This window comes from Ambystoma mexicanum, chromosome 1q, assembly GCF_040938575.1.
Source record: "Ambystoma mexicanum isolate Mex_15411 chromosome 1q, UKY_AmexF1_1, whole genome shotgun sequence".
In the NCBI taxonomy this organism is placed as follows: Eukaryota; Metazoa; Chordata; class Amphibia; order Caudata; family Ambystomatidae; genus Ambystoma; species Ambystoma mexicanum.
Genome location: NC_090922.1, coordinates 506,575,867 through 506,598,276, shown reverse-complemented (window position 1 = coordinate 506,598,276; position 22,410 = coordinate 506,575,867).

Here is a 22,410-nt window from a genome sequence, read left to right as displayed (position 1 = left end):
GGAAATGTATTTGAGAATGAGTAAGCTGTGATTTGTTTTGCTTGCCAGATTTCCCTGTTTTATTGAACTGATAATAAGGTAGTACTTTGCTATATTCTTTGAATCTGTCCGGTTATTTGGGACCTTTATTAGTTGTTATGGTAATCCCATCTAGCACTTGATATGCTGCAGGTGCTCCTGCACACAGGTATGGGGTGGGGCCTAGCCTGATTTGCATAAGATCTTTCACCTTTCTGTAAGGGCTTGGCAGACAAAGAACGATGGTCTGGAAGGTTGAATAGAGCAATTGCCAGAGGTTTAAGATTAATTCCAACCCTTCAAGTCATCATCTCTTTGTTTTTGTGTTTGCTTTGTCTCCCCCAGTGAGTCGGGGATATACCCAGTCTTGGGTCCTTTGCCTGCTGGGCTGATTGACTCAAGCTAGTACTCAATGGTGATGCCCAATGAGGCTGAAACAAGTCTGGGGATGCTTGTAGTCTCGTGCAGAAGGGATGTGACCTTTCCGGCTGGACTGCCCCTTTGGGGAGTGGAACAAAGCCTGATTTGCATAAGGTCTTTCGCTTTTCTGTAACGGCTTGGCAGGTGAAGAACGATGGTCTGGAGGGTTATCCAGACCAATTGCCAGAGGTTTAAGATTAATTGCAAACCTTCCAGCCATCGACTCTTTGTTGTTGCTTTGTGACACCTAGTGGGCCGAACTTGGGTACCATGCCTGCTGGGCCTAGAGACCAAATCTGCTTCTCAATGATGATGCCCAATGAGGCTAAAACATGTTGGAATGCTGTGATATTGTCCAGAAAGGATGTGACCAAGCAGTTTGGCCCTTTGGGGTGGGAACACACCTGATTTGCATAAGGTCTTTCCCCTTTTTGTAATGGCTTTGCAGGTTGCCCAGAGAAATTTCCAAAGCATAACATTATTTCCAAACCTTCCAGCCATCACCTCTTTGTTTTTACTTTGTCAGCCCGAGGAACGGGCATGCCCAAACATGGGTCCTGTGCCTGCTGGGTCAAGAGACTCAAGCTACTTCTAAAGATTTACTGACTTTCAAAGCTTAAAATAAAGTTTCTAGGAATTATTTTAAAGAATCTGTGTCAACTATTGATCGGCAAGATAGACAAGTGGTTAATGAACATCTTGATAAAATATGAACAGCTTGATACAGACCTGCCTAACTTCCTGTATTGCCCCAGAGACTTTCTGCAGGGATAGAGGGAGAGCCACCAATTTCTGGTGTGCATAGTAGTCTCATTGGGGGCACGGAAATAAAGCTATAAATCTTGGATCCCCAAATGGGAATCGAACAATAGCAATGCACAGTGTCGTCAGCTCAGTGAAAGTACATCTCTCAGGTACAATCTGAGGTCAAGAGGTGGACTGGTCTCCAATCCTAGCTTCATATTTTAACTAAAGGGTGTGATCCTGGGCAAATCAGTTTATCCTTCTATGCCTTTTCTGTAGCACATCTAATCTGAACTACATAAGCCTAGTGTTTGCATCAAATAGAGGAATGTTTAATATATACATTTAGATGAATTAAAAGTGATGATTATAAGTTCCTATTGTTACTTTTTTTCTAGATAGTTCAAAATGTTGGCATGAGTGTGTGTGCATACGTGCTATCACACCCACAACATTTCTATTCCTTCAAGAGACACATCTACGTCCTGACGATAAATTTCGCCTTCATAGTAGGCTGTACCCCATGAAATGTTTTGCTTCCAGCGGCCTTAAGAAACGAGGTGTCGTCATCTTGGTTTGTAAAGGTACTCCTTTCTGAACATTGGAGGTGGTCCGGGATGAGGAGGGTCGGTTCATGCTAGTGGTAGCCATGCTGGATCAGCGCAAAATAACATTCGTTTCTATATATGCTCCGAAGCCAAACAAGATATATTCTTCGCTAAATTATCTAAGGCTTTGTTTGATCATGCAGAAAGGGAAATATTCTTGGGTGGAGATTTCAATGCTGTAATCAATCCTTTAGTAGATAAAACTTTGCCCCAATGGGCAATGACAAGAGTAACTTTAGAGCCCTTACTACATTGCTACGGGAGCACTCCCTCATTGATATATGGCGATATTGTCATCAAGATGAACAAGACTATACTTACTTTTCGGCGGTTCATGGTGGGTTTTCCAGGTTGGACATGTTTTTCATCTCTGACTCACTAACCCCCTGGTGATCGACATAGAAATCCTTCCAGAAGCTCTTTCAGATCATGCCCCGGTGAAACTAACAATCTCGCTACTCCAACTGACATCATCCTGAAAACCCCCCAGGAGATGATTTCCTACCAGAAGACCCATTGATCCGTACTCATATAAGGGAGGCCATAAAATTGTATTACAGTGAGAATGACACAGTGGATATGAAAGGGGGCACGTTATGGGATGCAAGCAAAGCAGTGATTAGGGGACACTTGATTGAACAGGCAGCACAGAGAGGGAGAGCTAGAAAATTACTGCAAGTATTAGAGAATGAAGCCCGTAGACTGGAAGCGATACAAAAAGAAAAAGGCTTGTGATGCTCCCAAAGAGAACTGCGAGTTACGAAGAAGGCGCTGGAGGCGCACCACATGCATGGGCAAAGCAGCCTACTCTATGATGCTCACCAAACAATATTTGTACACGAGGGGGAACAAAGCTAACAAATTATTGGTGGCCAAATTAAAAAAACAGACAAGACAAAACAGAATTGATACCTTGCGTGATGTTGCGGGTGGGGTTGTTTCCTCGGAAGAGGGTAAACTTCAAATGATTGCGAAATTTTTCAGGGAGCAGGCATCTCCTCATGTGGCGAACCCACAAACTTTCAAAGACTTTTATAGTAAGAGCAAATCTTCCACGGCTTTTGCAGGCCCTGCGAGAACCTTTGGAGGACCCGATTACTGCACAAGAAGTCGAAATAGCAATCAAGGCCCTCCCCCTAGGTAAAGCCCCTGGCCCAGACGGCTTTACAAACACATTTTATAAGACTTTCTCTGTCGAGCTCACACCCCACCTTACAAAGCTGTTTAATTATTTATGGGAAACAGGTTCTGTCACACAATCAATGGCTCAATCTTCCATGACCCTAATCTTAAAGCCTGGGAAGGACCCAACTGAATGCACCTCCTACCGCCATATAGCCTTACTCAATACGGATGCTAAATTATTCAGCAGAATTATAGCCCGGCGACTGGGGGAGGTTCTACCAACAATTATAGACAGAGATCAGACAGGGTTCATTCTGGGCCGCTCTGCACATGACAATATTCACAGAGCAATAGACCTGATTTCCCTTGCCCCTACAATCCCAGGTCCTTTATCGCTCCTGTCCCTAGATGCCCACAGGCAATTTGATAGCATGTCCTGGGGCTATTTGAAATTGGTGCTGAGTGGCTTTGGTTTTGGCCCAAAATTCTCTATACTAATCCTAGCAAACTTCCAGATCCCTTCAACCCAAAATACGACTGAACTCAGAGTGGACGGTCCAAATCCCCATGGAGAAGGGAACTAGACAAGGTTGTCCCCTGTCCCCACTAGTATTCGCGTTTGCTATGGAACACTTAGCCCAGCATATTCGTCTCTATCCGAAGATTCAGGGATTTGAGGTAGGAGGGCAATCCCACAAAGTCGCGTTATACGCAGACAATGTCCTATGCTTCCTGAGAGAAGCCTGGACCACAATCCCCCACCTTATGGACCTGTTCGCGCGGTTCGAGACGGTCTCAGGATTTTCAATAAATATGGGCAAATAGATAGGTCTGAATCTGTCAGAGGTCTCTGATACGCTGAACGCCTTGCAAAATGTTTACTCCCTTAGTTGGAAAAACACAACTAATACTTATCTCGGAATACATTTGACCCCAACCTTTGCGGGTCTGTTCAAGGCCAACATCCCCAACCTAGTGAAAGAATCCAAAGAAACTCTACGGAGATGGGCATCGCAAGAAATATCCTGACTCGGACGCATCCGTGCTATTAAAATGGTCCTGCTCCCTAGGCTTTTATACATGTTTCACACCCTTCCTATAGTGATCCAAGAGTGAGACCTTTTAGACCTCCAGAAAGAAATAGGCCTCTTTGTTTGACAGCACAAAACACCGTGGATCCAGCGTAAGATTTTAACTCGGGGGAAGCCGATAGGTGGTTTGGGACTCCCCTCAGTCTCAAGATATTATCTTGCAGCTCAAATAGTGGTCATTTTGAGCTGGTCTAACCCGGTGGAACCTCCCAAATGGCATTACATTGAGCAATTCCCTATTGGAGTCCCCGTGGGTCACCTGCCCTTCCTCCCATGGGAGGCGCGTGCCCATGGGGGTTTTCCTCTTCCCTCCACAATAACTACACTTCGTTGCTGGGATAGAGCATGCTTGTTGGGAGGGTTCTCACCGGGTCTGGGTCTACTATCTCCCATATTGCAGAATCCAGCCTTTACCCCGGGGCTTCAACTCAACTCATACTTGCTCTGGTCAAGGGAGAAATCCCTGAGATTACGTGACCTCTATGAGGATAATTCACCCTTGACATTTGCCAATGTAAAGAGAAATTCAACCTCCCTGAAACTGAAAGGTTAAGATATATACAGCTTAGCCATTGGATAACTAACCCAAATGTCAAAAGGGCAGATACCAGCCCCCCAACGGGGTTGGAATTAACGGCTTTAGAAGGTCTACATGCCCACAGGATAGCTACCTGTTACCGCCTCTTGGAAAAGTGAGAAACTACCCTATATGTAAACGTGGGAGAGAGACCTGGGGATAGATGTGTCCATGGAGTCCTGGCAGAGGATTTGGGGCAGAGCACATAGATCTTATAGGTGCACGGCAGTAAGGGAATGCGCGCTCAAGCTGTGTTTTCGCTGGTACTTCTCTCCGCAGAAACTGCATGCGTTGAATCCAGATTACCCTAACACATGCTGGCATGGTTGTGGAGGGAGAGGGGACTTGGGTCACCTGTGGTGGCATTGCCTATCATCTAGTCTTTCTGGCTAGAAATTAGATCAAGAATTAAGGACATCTGTGGGGTGCTGCTCCCTATGGACCCACTTATAATGTTGCTGGGGGATACACCAGAGGACGGGTCATACTCGCAGTCATGCCCTAGAGCTGATCTGCTTACTCAACACCTTATGGCAGTTTGCCTCACCCGGGCTCGAATCTGGATAGAGACCGAGGGTCCCCATATAGCCTATTGGTAGGTGAAGGTTTAGGAGCTACTCGGAATAGAAAAACTAACAGCCACAATGGAAGGCAAGACATCTAAGTTCTCTAGAATATGGGGCCCATTCCTGGAACACGTAGCTGAAAGAGAGAACATGTTTTTTCAACCTAAACTGCTTAAATACCTTCTTAAACCATGATAAACTTTGGATATGGACATTGAGTACTACATACATGGAAATCTTGACCTATGTGGCATTTACCTTTGGAGAAGGCAAAGTTGTTGATTACGTTGCTGGATGTTGTGTTTTTATTTTTTTAAGTTTATGTTTCTTCCCTGAGCGTTACGATGAAGTTATATAGAACAGATTAATGAGTTATTCTGTGATATGCTATATAATTAATTCTATGCTTGATCGATGTTTCAATAAAAATATGTTGACCAAAAAAAAATCTATAATTGTATCTTCCTGTTGGGCTTCAATGAGGAAAATCAGATTTCGAAACCTAGTATGTATGACAAGGCAATTCAACGCTCTTTGAGTACCTTATATTACTCGACCTCAGGGAGCACTGGTATGAGAAAAACTAATAGCTCATATAGGCATAAGTTTGACACTGTACGTTCGAATAAAAAGATCTGAATAAAAGTGTAAGACAACTCAGAGAGTTGCCATTTGATCAGAGTGTAAAAATAAAAGCACTGAAAACGGCCTACAAAAATTGGCCCGGAGGCCATTGCTTTTTATTGTACATAAATGATGCAGAAACAATGCTTGGTCCGATTATTCAAAAGAACACTGCTTCCTTTTGGAGACTCATTAAGGAGCCATTAGTGCAATGCCATCTGCAATGCCAACCTACCGATAAAGGGTTGTGGGAGGAGCACTTATCATTATATTGTAAAAAGGACGTGATCAATGGTTGTTGCTTAGGTAACAACAGTTGGGCTAACAAGGTGAAGATCGAGTTAGGGACAATTAAGGGATTGATTAAGAAGTCTAAAGCCTCAAATGCCCCGGGTTCGGATGGATTGGGAAAACATCACATTGAAGTCGAACTTGTACCTCTGGGCGGCAATTCTTTATGTATTATTTCATGAAATTATTAAGGAAAGAAAACGCCTGTCTCATGCAAAGGAGCTAACATTGTGGAAAGGAGCTAACATTGTGGTAATTTACAAAAAGGTTGACAGTCAAAACCTGTCTTATTATTGTCCTGTATCCCTCTTAGATGCCTCGAGTAAGATCTTTGGGGCTATCTGGAGAATCTGCGGGAGTGGGCAGACACGTGTGGGACTATTGACAAATTTCAATCAGGTTTCCAAGGAGGTTTCAATACTGCACACAAGTGCTTTGTGATTCACCTCATTCAAAACGAAGCCATCCAAGAAAAAAAGGGTTTATACTGTGCGTTCTTGGACATTTCCCAGGCGTTCTGATAAACCGCAAATGTCTATGGGAAAAACATACTGCAATGGGATGCCACCCTGGTAAGAGTGCGCCTAGATCAGATGGGAACCTACACTAGGTGGATTCATAGTTGCTGTCAGCTACGTCAAGTTTGTGTGCTGGCACCATTTTTATTCAGTATGTACATAAGAGATAATGGATTTTTTTTAACATCTTCAAACTTTTCCGTCTCTTTTGTGTTTAAAGATTTTATTGGATTTAATGGATGAAATTAGGTACACAAGGCTGTCGTGTTAGAGTTGAGCACATGAGGCAATCTTAGTGCATCAGGATTATTGGAACTATATATACATCAGTGTCACCAATTGTTCAACTATTGCAGCAATAATTGTAAGAAATTGCACCAGGGAAGAGCCAGGCATATGGAATTTGACAATAAATTCAATTAATGTAATGGGAACACCACATTTAAATAGTTGATTACAGAATTTGATGCCCTTAGAGAGCCACGGCTTCCAGAAAATGGATATACCTTTGGTTTTAATTAAAGGGTTGTGCCAAATGAAAGGGGATATAAATGAGGATTGCTTAGCTATATATGGAAACATAAATACTTTAAGGGAAAGGATGGATTGACGAAGACAGGAGTGTTTAGTACATTTATGTTTCCCTTTAATGAGGTAAAGGTTCGCAAGGGACATTGGGGAAGCCATAGCTCTCTCCAGGCGAACCCAGTTAGGCACCTGAAATGATATATCCTGAAAGAACCACCACTGTGTTTTCTTAACCGTAAAGGCTAAATGATATTTTTTTGAAATCAGGGAAAGCTACCCCTCCTTGGGAGTGGGATCTTTTAAGCTTACTCAGCGAAATTCTATGTTTCTTTTTCCCCCAGAAGAATTTCGTGAGACAGGAATCTATAGATTTTAAGAAGGAAGGGGAAAGCGGAAGAGGCAGCATATAGAGAAGATAGAGTATTATAGGGGAGATTATCATCTTGATCGATTCCAGTCTGCCCCACCAGGAGAGATAAAGGGGGGACCAAGATGATACTAACTCTTTGACTCTGGCTAACATACTCTCTGAGTTATGTTTATGAATACCATTGATGGAAGCAGAAATGGGGATACTTAAATATTTGAATCCTAGGGGACACCATTTCATGCCTAGAGTACTAGTGTGAAACGGGGTGCAATGTATGTTGAGTAGAAGAATCTCCGATTTGTCAGTGTTAAGTTTGTAGCCTGATGCATCTGAAAATCTGGATATAATATTAAGTAAATTTTGGTGCGCCCAGCTGTGGGATTTTTAAGAATAAAAGTACATCATCAGCATAAGCCGCTGTTTTGATATGTAAGTTGTCAAATGGGATTCCCAAAATATTATCATTTTGTCTTATGGCTTCGAGAAAGGGTTCTAATGCTAGAATAAACAGGATAGGAGATAACGGGCAGCCCTGATGTGTTCCTCTAGATAAGGGGAAAAAGGAGGATAATTGACCATTTACAAAGATTGCAGTTTTAGGGTTGGAATATAGGACCTTAATTGTAAATAGAAAAGGGCGACCAAAACCATGCCAACTAAGCGCTTGGAACATAAAGTCCCATTCAACTCTGTCGAAAGCTTTTTCAGCATCGAGAGTTATCGCTGCAAAGGGGTCACTAGGTTTGTTTAAAATGTCAATGATGTCTAAAAAAAGTCTAATATGGGATGAGGATACTCTGCTTTTGCATATCCAACTTGGTCTTGCTTAAGGAGATTGGGTAGGAAAGAGAGGATTCTATTGGCAAGAATGTTAGCATACATCTTATAGTCAGTATTAATAAGGAAAATTGGACTGTAGTTTTGGGGGAGTTCGGGATCTTTATCAGGTTTAGGGAATACTATTAGCATAGCTTCTGAGAAACAATCTTGGGCCATGTTATTTAAAATAAAATGAGAGAAAAGTTTGCTAAGCTTAGGGACTAAAAGATTGGCGAAATGGGCAATAAAATCAATGGGAAAGCCATCCGGTCCTGGGGCTTTACCTTTTTTAAGGTTTTTGATAGCTAGATGTATTTCAGGGGGAGTAATTGGAGCATTGTGTGATGAGAGATCCATTTGAGGATAGGAGTTGCGAGGTGTGTTATATAGGAAATCATGAATAGCAGGATTATTAGGAGGGGCTTCGGAAGTATATAACTTGGAATATAATTTATTAAAGACATGCAAAATCTCTTTAGCAGTACATTTTCTATTCCACAAGTGATCTTTAATAACAACAATTTTGGTGTTCTCCTTCTTAAGTTTAAGGTAAGAAGCCAATGTTTTACTGGTTTTATTGGAAAATTGGTATATTTTAGCTTTATATTTGAACAGATTGGAACATGAATATTGTGTAATGATTTTATTGTATTGAAGTCTTAGTTTCAAAATGTCCCTAAGGATTACGGAAGAGTCAGTGTGGGTGAATTGAATTTCTAGAGGTTGAAGTCGTTTAAGAATGATTTCAGATTCAGATTTAACGTTTTTATTCTTGTTCGCTACAAAAGAAATAATATGACCTCTAAGGACCACTTTATAGCAGTCCAATTTATTGGGGATAGAAGTGTCCTGATCCTTATTTTCAGAGAAAAAGTTGTTATGTTGTTGTGTGATGAATTGTGTAAAAGATGCATCATTTAATAGGCTGGTGTTAAATCTCCATCTGCAAGAATTGTAAGAGGTTATTGGGGTAGCAATTTTAATGTGCACTGGAGCATGGACAGAGATTGTGATGGATTCAATCTGGGCATCAAGTAGAAGGCCAACCATAGAATTAGGGTTAAAAATATAATCTAGCTGTGAAAAGGAGTTGTGGGGTGTAGAATTGTGGAATAGAAGGTACATTCCGAGTCAGTAGGATGTAGGATACGCCAAGCATCGCTAAGACCAGTTTCAGATTTAAAGTTAATAACGCACATTGGATTTCCTGTCCAGAAAAGGGTCTATGACTTGGTTACAATCTCCACATACAATCAAATTAAGGGGGTTGCTAACTAGTATATGATTTCTGAGTTGTTTCCAGAAGGAAGGATCAGCAGAGGTAGGTCCATATACATTAAGAATTGTATAGGATGTAGATTCTACTGATATATTAAGAATAACCCATCTTTCTGACTGGTCAGATTCTGAAGATATAACTTTACATTTGAGGGTTTTGTTGATAATTGTAATTACGCCATTTTTTCCCCATTGGCTGCACTGGAAAAAACCTGACCCACCCAATGTCACTTAAGTTCTGCTGCTTCATCAGTGGAAAGATGTAATTCTTGTATACAAGCTATAGAGGGCTTTAATCTATTGAGGTGTGAAAGTACTCTTTGGGCATCATTACGAGTCTGGTGGTAACCGAGGGGTAACACCGCCTGGTTACCGCCAGACTCGTATTACCATTCCGCCTCCGTGACTCCCGGAAATACCAGGGTATTACCACCCTTTTGTCCCGGGAATTCCGGAGGCGGAATTCAGTAAATCCCCATTCCCATTGAGTCCCATAGGACTCAATGGGAATGGGAAAGTGGAAACACCGGCACCATCTCGTGCTGGTGCTGGTGTTTCCACATCCGCATGCAGGCGGGCGGTGTTAAACCCGCCAGGTCAGACCTGGCGGGAACATCACCTCCCGTCTGCAGGAGTCAGGATCGGGCGGTCCGGAATTAACAGTGGCAGCGGGTTTACCGCCACTGTTATTTGCAGACCGCCCGACCTGTAATGAGGCCCTTTGTCTCTTAATGGGATTATGTAATCCTTTAACATTCCAGGATACAATATTTAGAGGCATCAATCAAGAAAAAGGATAAATATGTTTTAACATAAAGATTAATTCAAATAAACCAGTAACTATAAAGCAGAAAAACATGTTAGCATGTAAAATAATATGAGGACCTAACAAGGCAAGGGATAACATGAATGGAGTAAGACATAAGGGAGGGGGAAAGACAAACAAAAAGACATGAAAAGTGGCAACAAATAGTTTTAATCAAAAAAGATCAAAAGAACGGTGGCGAACAGGAACCAGCCACACCAATCCATATCCAAAAATGAAAAGATGGGGGAAGGAGAGCCAAGGAAGAGAAAAAAAAGGAAGGCCCACCATTCTCTGTTCCATGAAGGGTGTTAGATTTCAAAATAAAGAACGCATGTGTTTGTAGAATTCATTCATGTGATGGGGTTAGAAGTATCCATATCAGACCTTTTGTGAGAATGGATATATTGTCTTAGATCCATTGGGACTCATTCCGAGTACGGCGCTAACCAATGGCGCTATTAACGCCTTGGTTGACGCCGTACCCGGACCGGCAGCGCCTTGGTGGATGGCGGAATTACCGCCCCATTCCAAGGTTGGCGGGGCGGTAATTCCCCATTCACCAAGGCTCTTCCCCATTCCCAAATGTGCCCCCATAGGGCTCAATGGGAATGGGGAAGATGCAAATAACGGTGACCGTTCATTACGGTCACCGTTATTGGCTTGGAGGCCCCTTTGCGCCCTCGACTTTAACACCTGCTCAAAGCAGGCGTTAAGGGCGAGGGCGCAAAGGGAACTCGGAGTATGGCGGTAAGGGATCACCGCCACCGGTCTCGTTACCGATGGCCGCTATCCCTTACCGCCATACTCGGAATGAGGCCCATTGTGTTTTGAAAGGTTGAAGTGTGCCCATTTAACGTAACTTTCCAGATTGCAGGGTGGATAATGCTATACCTAGCATTTAATTGCCTAAGATCAGGTCGGAAAGTCAAAAGGTCTCTTCTTCTTGCAGCCATTATCTTGGAAACATCATGTGTGATAAAAAAAAGTTGTTTCCTTCCCATGTTAGCTGTATAAATTGTCTGACTTTTTGCATGATGAGGGTAATGTGTGTGAAGTCTAGAAGGGCTAAAATAAGAGTTCTGGAAGAACTGTGAGAATTGGAGGATGAGTTACTGGGGCCAATTCTATGAGCTCTCCAGATGTTGAGTTGCATATAGGGCCGTAGGCTGAGAATTTGAGGAAGAAACATATATAGGAAGGCAATAGGATCTCCTTTTTTGATTCCTTCCGGAAGGCCGAAAATACGCAGGTTGTTTCTTCTATTTCTGTTTTTAAGGTTTTCAGTTTGTTTTTGTAGGGAGGCAATCTGAGTTTCTAAATTAGTAACCTTATTAGAAATTTCTTCAGCGTTAATAACTCGTTTTTTGACTTCATGCGAGATTCAAAAACTGACCATTTATTGTCGAGTAGTTGCAGCTTAGCATATATATTCTTCATGAAGGGCTTTAAGGCTCTAATTTCTGATATAATGGTCTGCATGACTGGTCTGCTGTGTCTTCTTTGGTTGTCGGAGACTCACTCTTCTGTCTCTTTAGGGTAGTGAGAGACGACACACACGCCTCTTTAGTTTGTCCCTTTTTAGCAGCCATATTATATATATATGGGGGTGTTGGAACAATTTAGTTTGCCAAAAATCAGGTTTCTCTTTTCCAATATCTTAAGTTTCTTGTTTTCTTCTTCACCTTCCTTTCTTTACTCAGCGAGATTGGCATAAATGAGTATGGCACCCAGAGAACCACTATGTATTGAATTGAATTGAATTGATTGTTTATTTGTATAGCGCCTCTACACAATCTGTTTCACAGCGCTTCAAGGAGGGAGGGAACATGGGAGAATACAGTTACATTCTTACAGGTCCTTGAAACAAATCAAGAATGTGAAAAATAACTATCATATCTTAACAGATAGTACATGTGCATGGAACAATAAGGGAGATGAGGGGAAGGAAAAATGGACAAAAGACTAGCAGTAACATTACTATGCCTGACGGTAATTGTTGCAGTTCATGAATGACAAGAGCAGGGGAGATGGGGAGGTGTGGGGGAGTGGAGAGAAGGGATAAGGAGAGTAACAGAACAAGTGACTAACTTAAAAGGCCAATGTCTAATCAAGGTAGTGCTGGCGCTGGAGTGGGAGGAGAAGACAATGATAGTAGTGATAGATAGCCTCAACAAATTAGAGTACTATTGTTAAGGTAAAACATCCAAAAGGTATGAGCGCACAGTATATGAGTTAAAATGTGAGGCAAGAAAAATGAGTATGAATGATATGATTTTACTCTAACAAGCAGGTACTAGCAGAAAAAATCATCCATTTGAGGCAAATATGATAGACCCCACTTAAAAATGATTATAAATCAATGTAAGGTGAATTATCTTAGTATTAGCTCTTAAAATGAAGTGCAGACAAAAAATATATTAACTTGAGGTAAAGGCAGTCCAACTTGCTTAATAAATGTGAAAATGTGTACAAATGGTTAATAGAAATGAAAGTCTTTTCTAAGGTAATCCCAAAATTGCTTATAAACGCTTATATTTTCATATGATAAGGGTCCAGCATTGACGCTAGGGCCAGAAAGTAGGAAGAAGGCAACAAAAAAAGAAAGAAAAACCTTTGTTTTGCAGGAAACTGCTATCCCGAAGCGTAGCGTGTTACCCGCGTCTCAGCAGCCGACCAGCTGACAGAAGACGTTCACTTTAAAGACTGCAGGGGGACCAGGCTTCAGGCCCGGTCCTCCGGAGGTTCCAGACACGAAAGTTCAGGCAACATAAATCCTCACAAGGAGGCCTCGGATTCCAGGCTACTTACCGAAGCGAAACGGGGCACCAGGAATGCATATTAAAGTGCTTTGAGGGCAAATTATTGTTAAGAAGTCCCCACCAGAATGGAGCGCCGAAACTAGGAGACCGCTTCCATCGACGCCAAGCCACGCCCCCCCGAACCTTTCCGTCTAAGTTAGAAAATCTGCATATGAGCTATCTGGTTTACGCTGATGATATAGTGTTATTTGACCTGACACCTATTGTTCTCCAAAAAGCTCTAACAGCGACCAGTGCATATTTTGCGGCATTTGATCTGCAAATCAATGATATGATATGGCATTTATAACGCGCCTATACACAAGTGTTTCAAGGTGTGATGAGGCAAGGGAGGGGAACACAGGGAAGACAGACAACGATCCTACTAGGCCAAGTGTCATTCAGATCGCGCAAGCGCAAAGGAAGGGGACGGCGGTGAGTGCGGGGGGGAAGGGGAGGAGGACAGTGCAGTACATGGGATAAGAAAATAAATAACAATAAGTAAAAGTACTGCCAGCAGGTGGCAAGTGCAAGGGTAAGTGCAGACATCAGGTGTCAAGTGCTGGTAGTGGGACTGTAGGGATACAGAAACAGTCCCCAAGTGCAGGGAGGCCAGGCGGGCAGTGCAGGAGTGCGACTGGCGGGGGACGGGACCTGGGCCCGAGATCAGAGCGAATCCAGGCAACCAGTGCAGTATCGGTGTCAGCCAGGAAGTCAGCAAAGGAGAGGGGGAGAAAAAGCAGAAGCAAAGAGAAAGGTTTTGAGGTGCTTCCGGAACCGAAGATGATTCTCCTCAAGTTTAAATGTTGGGAAATCAAAAATTTTAATGTTAAATTACACTAAAAAGACTATATTGAATTTAAATTGGTGTATATAAAAAAAACTCTTGGAAGTTGTTCAGGTATCTGGAAATGGAGATCAGTTAAAAAAAAAAGAAATGGATGGAACACAAATGACTTTTACAAAAACTAAATGGAACATGTCTGAGTTATTGGCGTTTGACAGAAGGTTTGGCAGGTTCTCATCGATCCCTGTGATTAGGTATTTTTACCACCAAAAGGTGGTTCCTGTGTGGCTATATGGAGCAGAAACTGGTTTACTATCGTCTGTTTGGGGAAGAGTGGAATCCATGTTGTGGAAAAGGCTCCTTCCAATTCCTAGGGGGACGCCTATGCCAGTGATCAGACATGAATTAGGCTTGGTCTCACTACAGGCACAGGTGGATTGCAGGTGCCTGCAACTTCTGAGAACTTTGTTACTGCCCCCAGATAACTGTGTACTGTTTCATAACACTTATAGGATTTTCATTGAGTGGTTCCAATCGAGTTTAAACCTTTTGACTGAGTATGATCTGAATCATGAAACATTTTTTACTCCTTGGATTAACAAGAAACCGTCCCTGTTTGAGCTTGATTGGATTAGAAACAGAGAATTAGCCATGAATTACCATCTGTTCTACCACTTAGCACACAAAATAAGGGCATTTAACATAGCACCTTGCTACCTTATGCAACACCCGTCGATGAAACATTGCTGAAAAATGCTCGGATTGAAATTGAATGTGTTTCCCACTAGGTAGGTTACAGAAGCTCGACAAGGAATCCAATGCAATTTGCAAAATTGCAGACACTGTCTTGGGCAAATGGAAACAATTTATCATCTTTTGACTGAGTGCACAAAATGAGACCATTTACGCACCCATCATTTTGGGAAATTTGTTCCACAAGAGTACCTCCTGAATACCAAATGGTTTTGGGTAAGGATTTTAAATAGTGGTGAATTGAGCTTAAATACTGCAGTTTTAAAGTTCTTAAAAATATGCTCTATCAATGCATTGACGTGTTTCTTTGTATGCGCAGGATCTTACAGTAACTGGAGGATGTTTATTTTTTTTGCTGTTCGCTTGAAGTGTAATATATGAATTAGAATTTTATGAAACAATGTCATTTAGATTGTGCATGTATTGTTTTTTTTGTTGCACAGATTACTTGTTAATCATATGCAAATAAATGAATTAATTTGATTTAATTTTAATAATGTAGATTGCTTTAAAAAACGAATTTAAGTCAGTTAAAACATAACTGCTGGCATGATTGTTTTCTTTCCCCATACTATTTTACTACAGTTTTTGAATCTATAAAAAGGGTGTCGAGGGGTGGGGCTTCTAAAATGTGGGTGTGGCTTCCAGTCAGATTTTTGTTTCAAACAAAGGTGGCAACCCTAGCATTAAGTTCGGTTTTACGCTCTCGTCCCTCTTTTATGTGCTCTGTGCTGCTTTCGCTGGATTGCTGTTCCTTTCACTCCCAGTTCTGGATCTTGTGTTTCCTCTGAGGTCATTTGCTCCTCCATGCAGACTTTGTGTTCCTCCTAGATTACGCATCGGCATTGCCATAAATACTTCTTGCTACTCTATTCCTCTCTCCTGCGTCTTGGCCGGACTTAGTGTCCAAATCTCTTCTGTGGCCCATGCCCTCTCCTCTGCTCGTCTACGGTCCTTGGGTTGTTTGCAACCTTCATCCTCTATTGATTGGTCAGCATTTCTTCCAATGGCCAGCTTCCCCGCATCAGTAACCAGGTCTGTCAAAGGATTTGATGAGGCCCGGCACAGAAAATATGGTGAGGCGGCAGCTGCTATGGTAATGTTTGCTCTTGAACAGAAGAGATGAAAGCCCTCTCTGAGCTTATGTCAGGCGGGCATAGATATGTCAATGAGACCCTATGGATGCATCTGGGCTAAGCTAAAATCTTGATGCAGGTCAACTGCACTTACCTTAGGCTGACCAGACATCTCAGTTTTTCCAGGACTGTCCTGGGACAGGGCTCTCTGTCCTATCTGCGTCCCCCACACCCCTCAGCCTCAATAAATCCAAGCATAGGGTCAGAAGAATGTCAGCCTTAAAGTAGTGTCACAGTATGTGTGATATCTGTGACTCTTATTCCACTTTAGACATGCCTGTATATCTGTATATATGATCAATCATATCCAAGATTTGATTAGCTTCCATGTGATATGTACAGATGTACAGAATGAGACTGGGATATGAATCCATTGGCACTGAGAGGATTTAGGCCTCCACACATGGCTTGAAACAGAAATATAAACAGTAGAGGAAGAAGGGGCACACTCTGGTTCCCTGCACAGTTAGCCTATCAGCCACTGATGTTCTCCTCCTACTGGTTTCTGTGCTCTTCACATCGTCAGGCAGGCAGTTTTTTCTTGCAGTTCACAGCCAGTTCAGGTACTATCAATCAGTGATGATTCTGCTGTAAGGACTTCCGGTAGCTGTAGTAATCAGGTTTGCAGGGAACCTGCTCACACCCAGACCCACAGTGGGGAAAAGGGGGGAGTAGCCCACTCCAAAGTGGGGCACTCCAAAGCAGGGCATGTGTCGCCCTGGTGCAGCATCCTATGGATTTCTGAAGCGTCCACCCTTCAGAAATCTATGAATATTAACAGTGCAGGAAAGAGGGGCGCACTCTGGTTCCCTGCACAGTTAAGCTGCTCAGCCACTGATGTGTTCCTCCTACCAATTTCTGTGCTCTTCACATCGTCAGGGAGGCAAGCATAATAATGTGGAGATTCAAATTTTCTAACCCATAGGAAACTGGGAAAGCCAATCAATACTCTACTGGTGTTTCAAGGTACAACACTTCATTACAAGTACTCCACTTCTGTGGTGAAACAACGGTGCACCCCCTGTGCCAAAACCTGTACTCAAGCCAGGAGCAAATAAGAAACCAAGAAAATTCCCCAGTCTTTACACCTGCCTCCTTCATATCCTTCAGCATGTCAACTCTGTTAACCAGTTCAGGGATCATGTATCCGGCCCCTGCGGCCATGTGCTTCCCACTGCCACCAGACAACACCTTCCAGAGCCGAGCTGGTAAAAGCAGTAGGCGACAAAGACAGCAGCCAGTGAACCCCAAACAAAGGGAGTCGGAGCACTTCAGAATTCATGGCCAACACAAAGACATTTCACACTATGCATGTCAACATTAAGGACATATGTTTTTGTATCCAAGATGATATACACCTTTAAGAAACCCTAATTGTATTTGACCATTTGCCCTTTTAAGAATGTTCGACGTTTTATACTTTTATTACGTCTACACCCTCTCCCTGTACTCTATGTGATACGCAACTCAACTTTGGTTCCTAAGGCAGAGAGGCACTGTCGAATCTGCGAAAACCTTTTGGTGCTGGAGACACCAAAACATGCTTTAACAGAGTGTGTTGTTGTAATGGGCTCTATCTATATGCGTTATTTAGGTGAACATGTATACCATTTAGATTCAATCAAATCAAATTCATTTTGGCGACATTGTCGTAATACCTAAAACTCTCCAACCAGACCTCTATAGGGTTTGGCTAGTAGTTTATGATAAATTGCAAAACTAGGTGGTTAAGACGGACCAATCTGTGAATTCGAGGAGAGGTGATTGTTTGTTTAATGCGATTAGTATTTATCTTCAGGCTGCTTGTGTTCACGGGATTGATATATGATATTTTAATAAGCTAGATCAATTTATTTATTTTTGTAAGCTTTGATGAAATGTAATGTAACAACATTATATTATGTATGATTTTATGAATGATGTTATGCATGATTTTATGAATTATTGTACATTAATATACACATTTTTTAGGAAATCTGTAAAGATTTGTATATTCAAACACATTAATAATAAATAAATAACGTATCCAATTGTTTGTTGATATTGAATATGTGCCTAAGGGCACTTAATGGCACTTAATGGGGAGTCAACAATGCCAATTGTGGAGTGGACATCTTTGAAGCCCAAAGGTAGGAGCAGGCCCTCCAGGAAGCAAATGACAATCCTTAACACATTGGGCACCCCCTGCAGGGTGGAGCGTCGTCTTCAGATGTAAAGGTTGCAGCATTGACTGATCAAATTCAGGATCTAAATTTAACCAGAAATACAAACATTAGACTGTCAGAAAAAGCATAAAATTGTCTTGGACACCATTCAAAATGTGGGCAATTGATTCCTTTTGTGACAAAGTACCCAAGAGCCAGCAACATGTGTTACAAATTCGGCATTAAAAAAAATATTTATTCAGCAGCACTGACAAAAACAACCAGCTACACAGTGAAGTAAGTCATCAAACGGACTCACTTTGACCAGAAATAATGGGCCCAATTTGACCCACAGTACTTGCCCACACTAACATGTTGCGCCTGCACTTCGGCATTGCCCTATTGCCCTACAGGCCAATTAGAGCCTGCAATCCGTTCACAAAAGTTGGGATAAACCCACAGAATGGTCTGTAAGGGTCTATAATATGACAGCGCAACTGGGGGTGGGGGGACAGGGAAAAAGAAGTATACAACAACTGGCCGGTTGTGCATAAAGGTTGTGAGGGGCATAGCTGATTAGTCCAGCAGAGAAGCTGAGAAGGGGGGGACAGGACGAGCAATGCATGAGCAATTCCCCAAGCCCCAAGGATCTGGAATGATGTTTAGCCTGCAAGAACCAATGCAGAGTAAAGACTGCACACTATTTTTAAATAATTGTTAACAAAACATGGCATGTTTATTCTGCATTCCATGTGTTCGCAGAATCCATTTTGACTCAGCTCAGAGAAACAAAGATAGACACATATACGTCATGCTAACCAGCTGCTTATCCCAGCACTTAATTTAGAATCATTTTAGGCAGTGAGAATAGAATGTTGCTTTTAAACTGATAGTGGTAAGTAACTATGGGGTCGATTGATGGAATTAATGTGCGCCGGAAATTCCGTGCAGAGGTGCCAAAACGTGCGATTCGCAGTAAAAGTGCGAAAATCGCAGTGCAAGTGCGAAAATCGCAGGGAAACCAACGCACATCGATACATGGAAGTCCGTGCGCGAGAAAAACATTGGATGTGCGCTAAAAATGTGCGCCGCGCACGCCAGCGTACAGGTCATCCAAAAGCGTGCGCCACGGCCACTGCGAAATCGCACATAGCGTGGCGCACATCACAAAAGTAAGCGGAACACGGGTCATAACACTCGGAATGGGGAACAACGCGTGAAAATATGGGCGTCACGGGGGAAGTACAGGAGGCAAGTGCGCAGAACGCCCACACGCTCGCCTACAACCCGTATTCATGGAATCGAATAGGGCAAACCAGCGCACGGTCAAAGACACGCACAGGGCCAAACAAGTATGCCACAAGAAAGCAGGCGGTAGCGCCCCTGCGACTGAAAAAAATGTGCGCCAAAATGTGCGCTAACAAAAAGCACCCATATGCAGCCATGATGAATGGGCCTACAGTGGCCCTCTAGGACAAATGAGGTGCAAAGGGGCACCGACAAACACGGACACCCGCTGTGTGAAAAATAGCATGTGCGCGTGTTCCTGGGTGCGTGGGAAGTTCCACACGCGATTGGCCTGGGTACGTGTACTTCGGGGTGCGCGGGAAGTACCACACGCGATTAGCCTGGGTACGTGTACTACGGGGTGCGCGGGAAGTTCCACACGCGATTGGCCTGGGTAGGTGTACTTCGGGGTGCGCGGGAAGTTCCACACACGATTGGCCTGGGTACATGTACTTCGGGGTGCGCGGGAAGTTCCACACGCGATTGGCCTGGGTACGTGTATTCCGAGGTGAGCGGGAAGATTCACACGCAATTTCAGCAGGGTAAGTGTATTTCGGTGGTGGTGGGGAATTCTACATATGATTTGGCCATGTGGGTCCTCCCAGGTGTTCCCTCTACACCCTCCACGGCCCCTGCAGGCAGGCCACACCACAGGGTACTACCCTGCACCCCTGCTCATGTCCCACAGGCAACCCATCCACCATGGCCATGCCCACCAGCCAACCCACATGTCACCTTGCACTACTGATCACCAACACATGTCTCCCATAACCCCCACGCCACAGCCACGAGGGGCAGCCTCCACCAGGCCCCCACTCATGTCTCCCATCACCACCCCCCAGCAGTGCAGGGGCAGCCTCCACCAGGCCCCCACTCACATCTCCCATCACCCCCACCCCCCAGCAGTGCAGGGGCAGCCTCCACCAGGCCCCCACTCATGTCTCCCATCACCCCCACCCCCAGCCACCAGGGGCAGCCTCCAATAGGCCCCCACCCATGTCTACCACCACCCCCACCCCCCAGCCACCAGGGGCAGCCTCCACCAGGCCCCCACTCATGTCTACCACCACCCCCACCCCCCAGCCACCAGGAGCAGCCTCCACCAGCCCCCCACCCATGTCTACCACCACCCCCACCCCCCAGCCACCAGGGGCAGCCTCCACCAGGCCCCCACCCATGTCTACCACCACCTCCACCCACCCAGCCACCAGAGGCAGCCTCCACCAGGCCCCCACGCATGTCTCCCATCACCCCCACCCCCCAGCAGTGCAGGGGCAGCCTCCACCAGGCCCCCACTCATGTCTACCACCACACCCAACCCCAGCCACCAGGGGCAGCCTCCACCAGGCCCCCACCCATGTCTACCACCACCCCCACCCCCCAGCCACGAGGGGCAGCCTCCACCAGCCCCCAACTCATGTCTCCCATCACCCCCACCCCCCAGCAGTGCAGGGGCAGCCACCATCAGGCTCCCTCACATGTCCCCCTGCACCCCCACCCCCCAGCCACCAGGGGCAGCCTCCACCAGGCCCCCATTCATGTCTCCCATCACCCCCCAGCAGTGCAGGGGCAGCCTCCACCAGGCTCCCACACATGTCCCCCTGCACCCCCAGCCACCAGGGGAAGCCTTCACCAGGCCCCCACTCATGTCTCCCATCACCCCCACCCCCCAGCAGTGCAGGGGCAGCCTCCACCAGGTTCCCACACATGTCCCCCTGCACCCCCACCGCCAGCCACCAGGGGCAGCCTCCACCAGGCCCCACCCATGTCTCCCACTACCCCCACCCCCCAGCCACCAGGGAGAGCCTCCACCAGGCCCCCACTCATGTCTCCCATCACCCCCACCCCCCAGCAGTGCAGGGGCAGCCTCCACCAGGCTCCCACACATGTCCCCCTGCACCCCCACCCCCCAGCCACCAGGGGCAGCCTCCACCAGGTCCCCACCCATGTCTACCACCACCCCCACAGCCACCAGGGGTAGCATCCACCAGGCCCCCACCCATGTCTCCCATCACCCCCACCCCCCAGCAGTGCAGGGGCAGCCTCCACCAGGCCCCCACTCATGTCTACCACCACCCCCATCCCCCAGCCACCAGGGGCAGCCTCCACCAGGCCCCCACCCATGTCTACCACCACCCCCAGCCACCAGGGGCAGCCTCCACCAGGCCCCCATTCATGTTTCCCATCACCCCTACCCTCCAGCAGTGCCGGGGCAGCCTCCACCAGGCCCCCACCCATGTATCCCATCACCCCCACCCCCCAGCAGTGCAGGGGCAGCCTCCACCAGGCCCCCACTCATGTCTCCCATCACCCCCACCCCCCAGCAGTGCTGGGGCAGCCTCCACCAGGCCCCCACTCATGTCTCCCATCACCCACACCCCCCAGCAGTGCCGGGGCAGCCTCCACCAGGCCCCCACCCATGTCTCCCATCACCCCCACCCCCAAGGAGTGCGGGGCAGCCTCCACCAACCTCCACTCATGTCTTCCACCACCCCCACCCCCCAGCCACCAGGGGCAGCCTCCACCAGGCCCCCACCCATGTCTACCACCACCCCCACCCCCCAGCCACCAGGGGCAGCCTGCACCAGGCCCCCACTCATGTCTCCTATCACCCCACCCCCAGCAGTGCAGGGGCAACCTCCACCAGGCCCCCACCCATGTCTCCCATCACCCCCACCCCCCAGCAGTGCAGGGGCAGCCTCCACCAGGCCCCCACCCATGTCTACCACCACCCCCACCCCCCAGCCACCAGGGGCAGCCTCCACCAGGCCCCCACTCATGTCTCCCATCACCCCCCCCCCCAGCAGTGCAGGGGCAGCCTCCACCAGGCTCCCACACATGTCCCCCTGCACCCCCACCCCCCAGCCACCAGGGGCAGCCTCCACCAGGCCCCCACCCATGACTACCACCACCCCCACCCCCCAGCCACCAGGGGCAGCCTCCACCAGGCCCCCCTCATGTCTCCCATCACCCCCACCCCCCAGCAGTGCAGGGGCAGCCTCCACCAGGCTCCCACACATGTCCACCGCACCCCCACCCCCCAGCCACCAGGGGCAGCCTCCACCAGGCCCCCACCCATGTCTACCACCACCACCACCCCCATATCCACCAGGGGCAGCT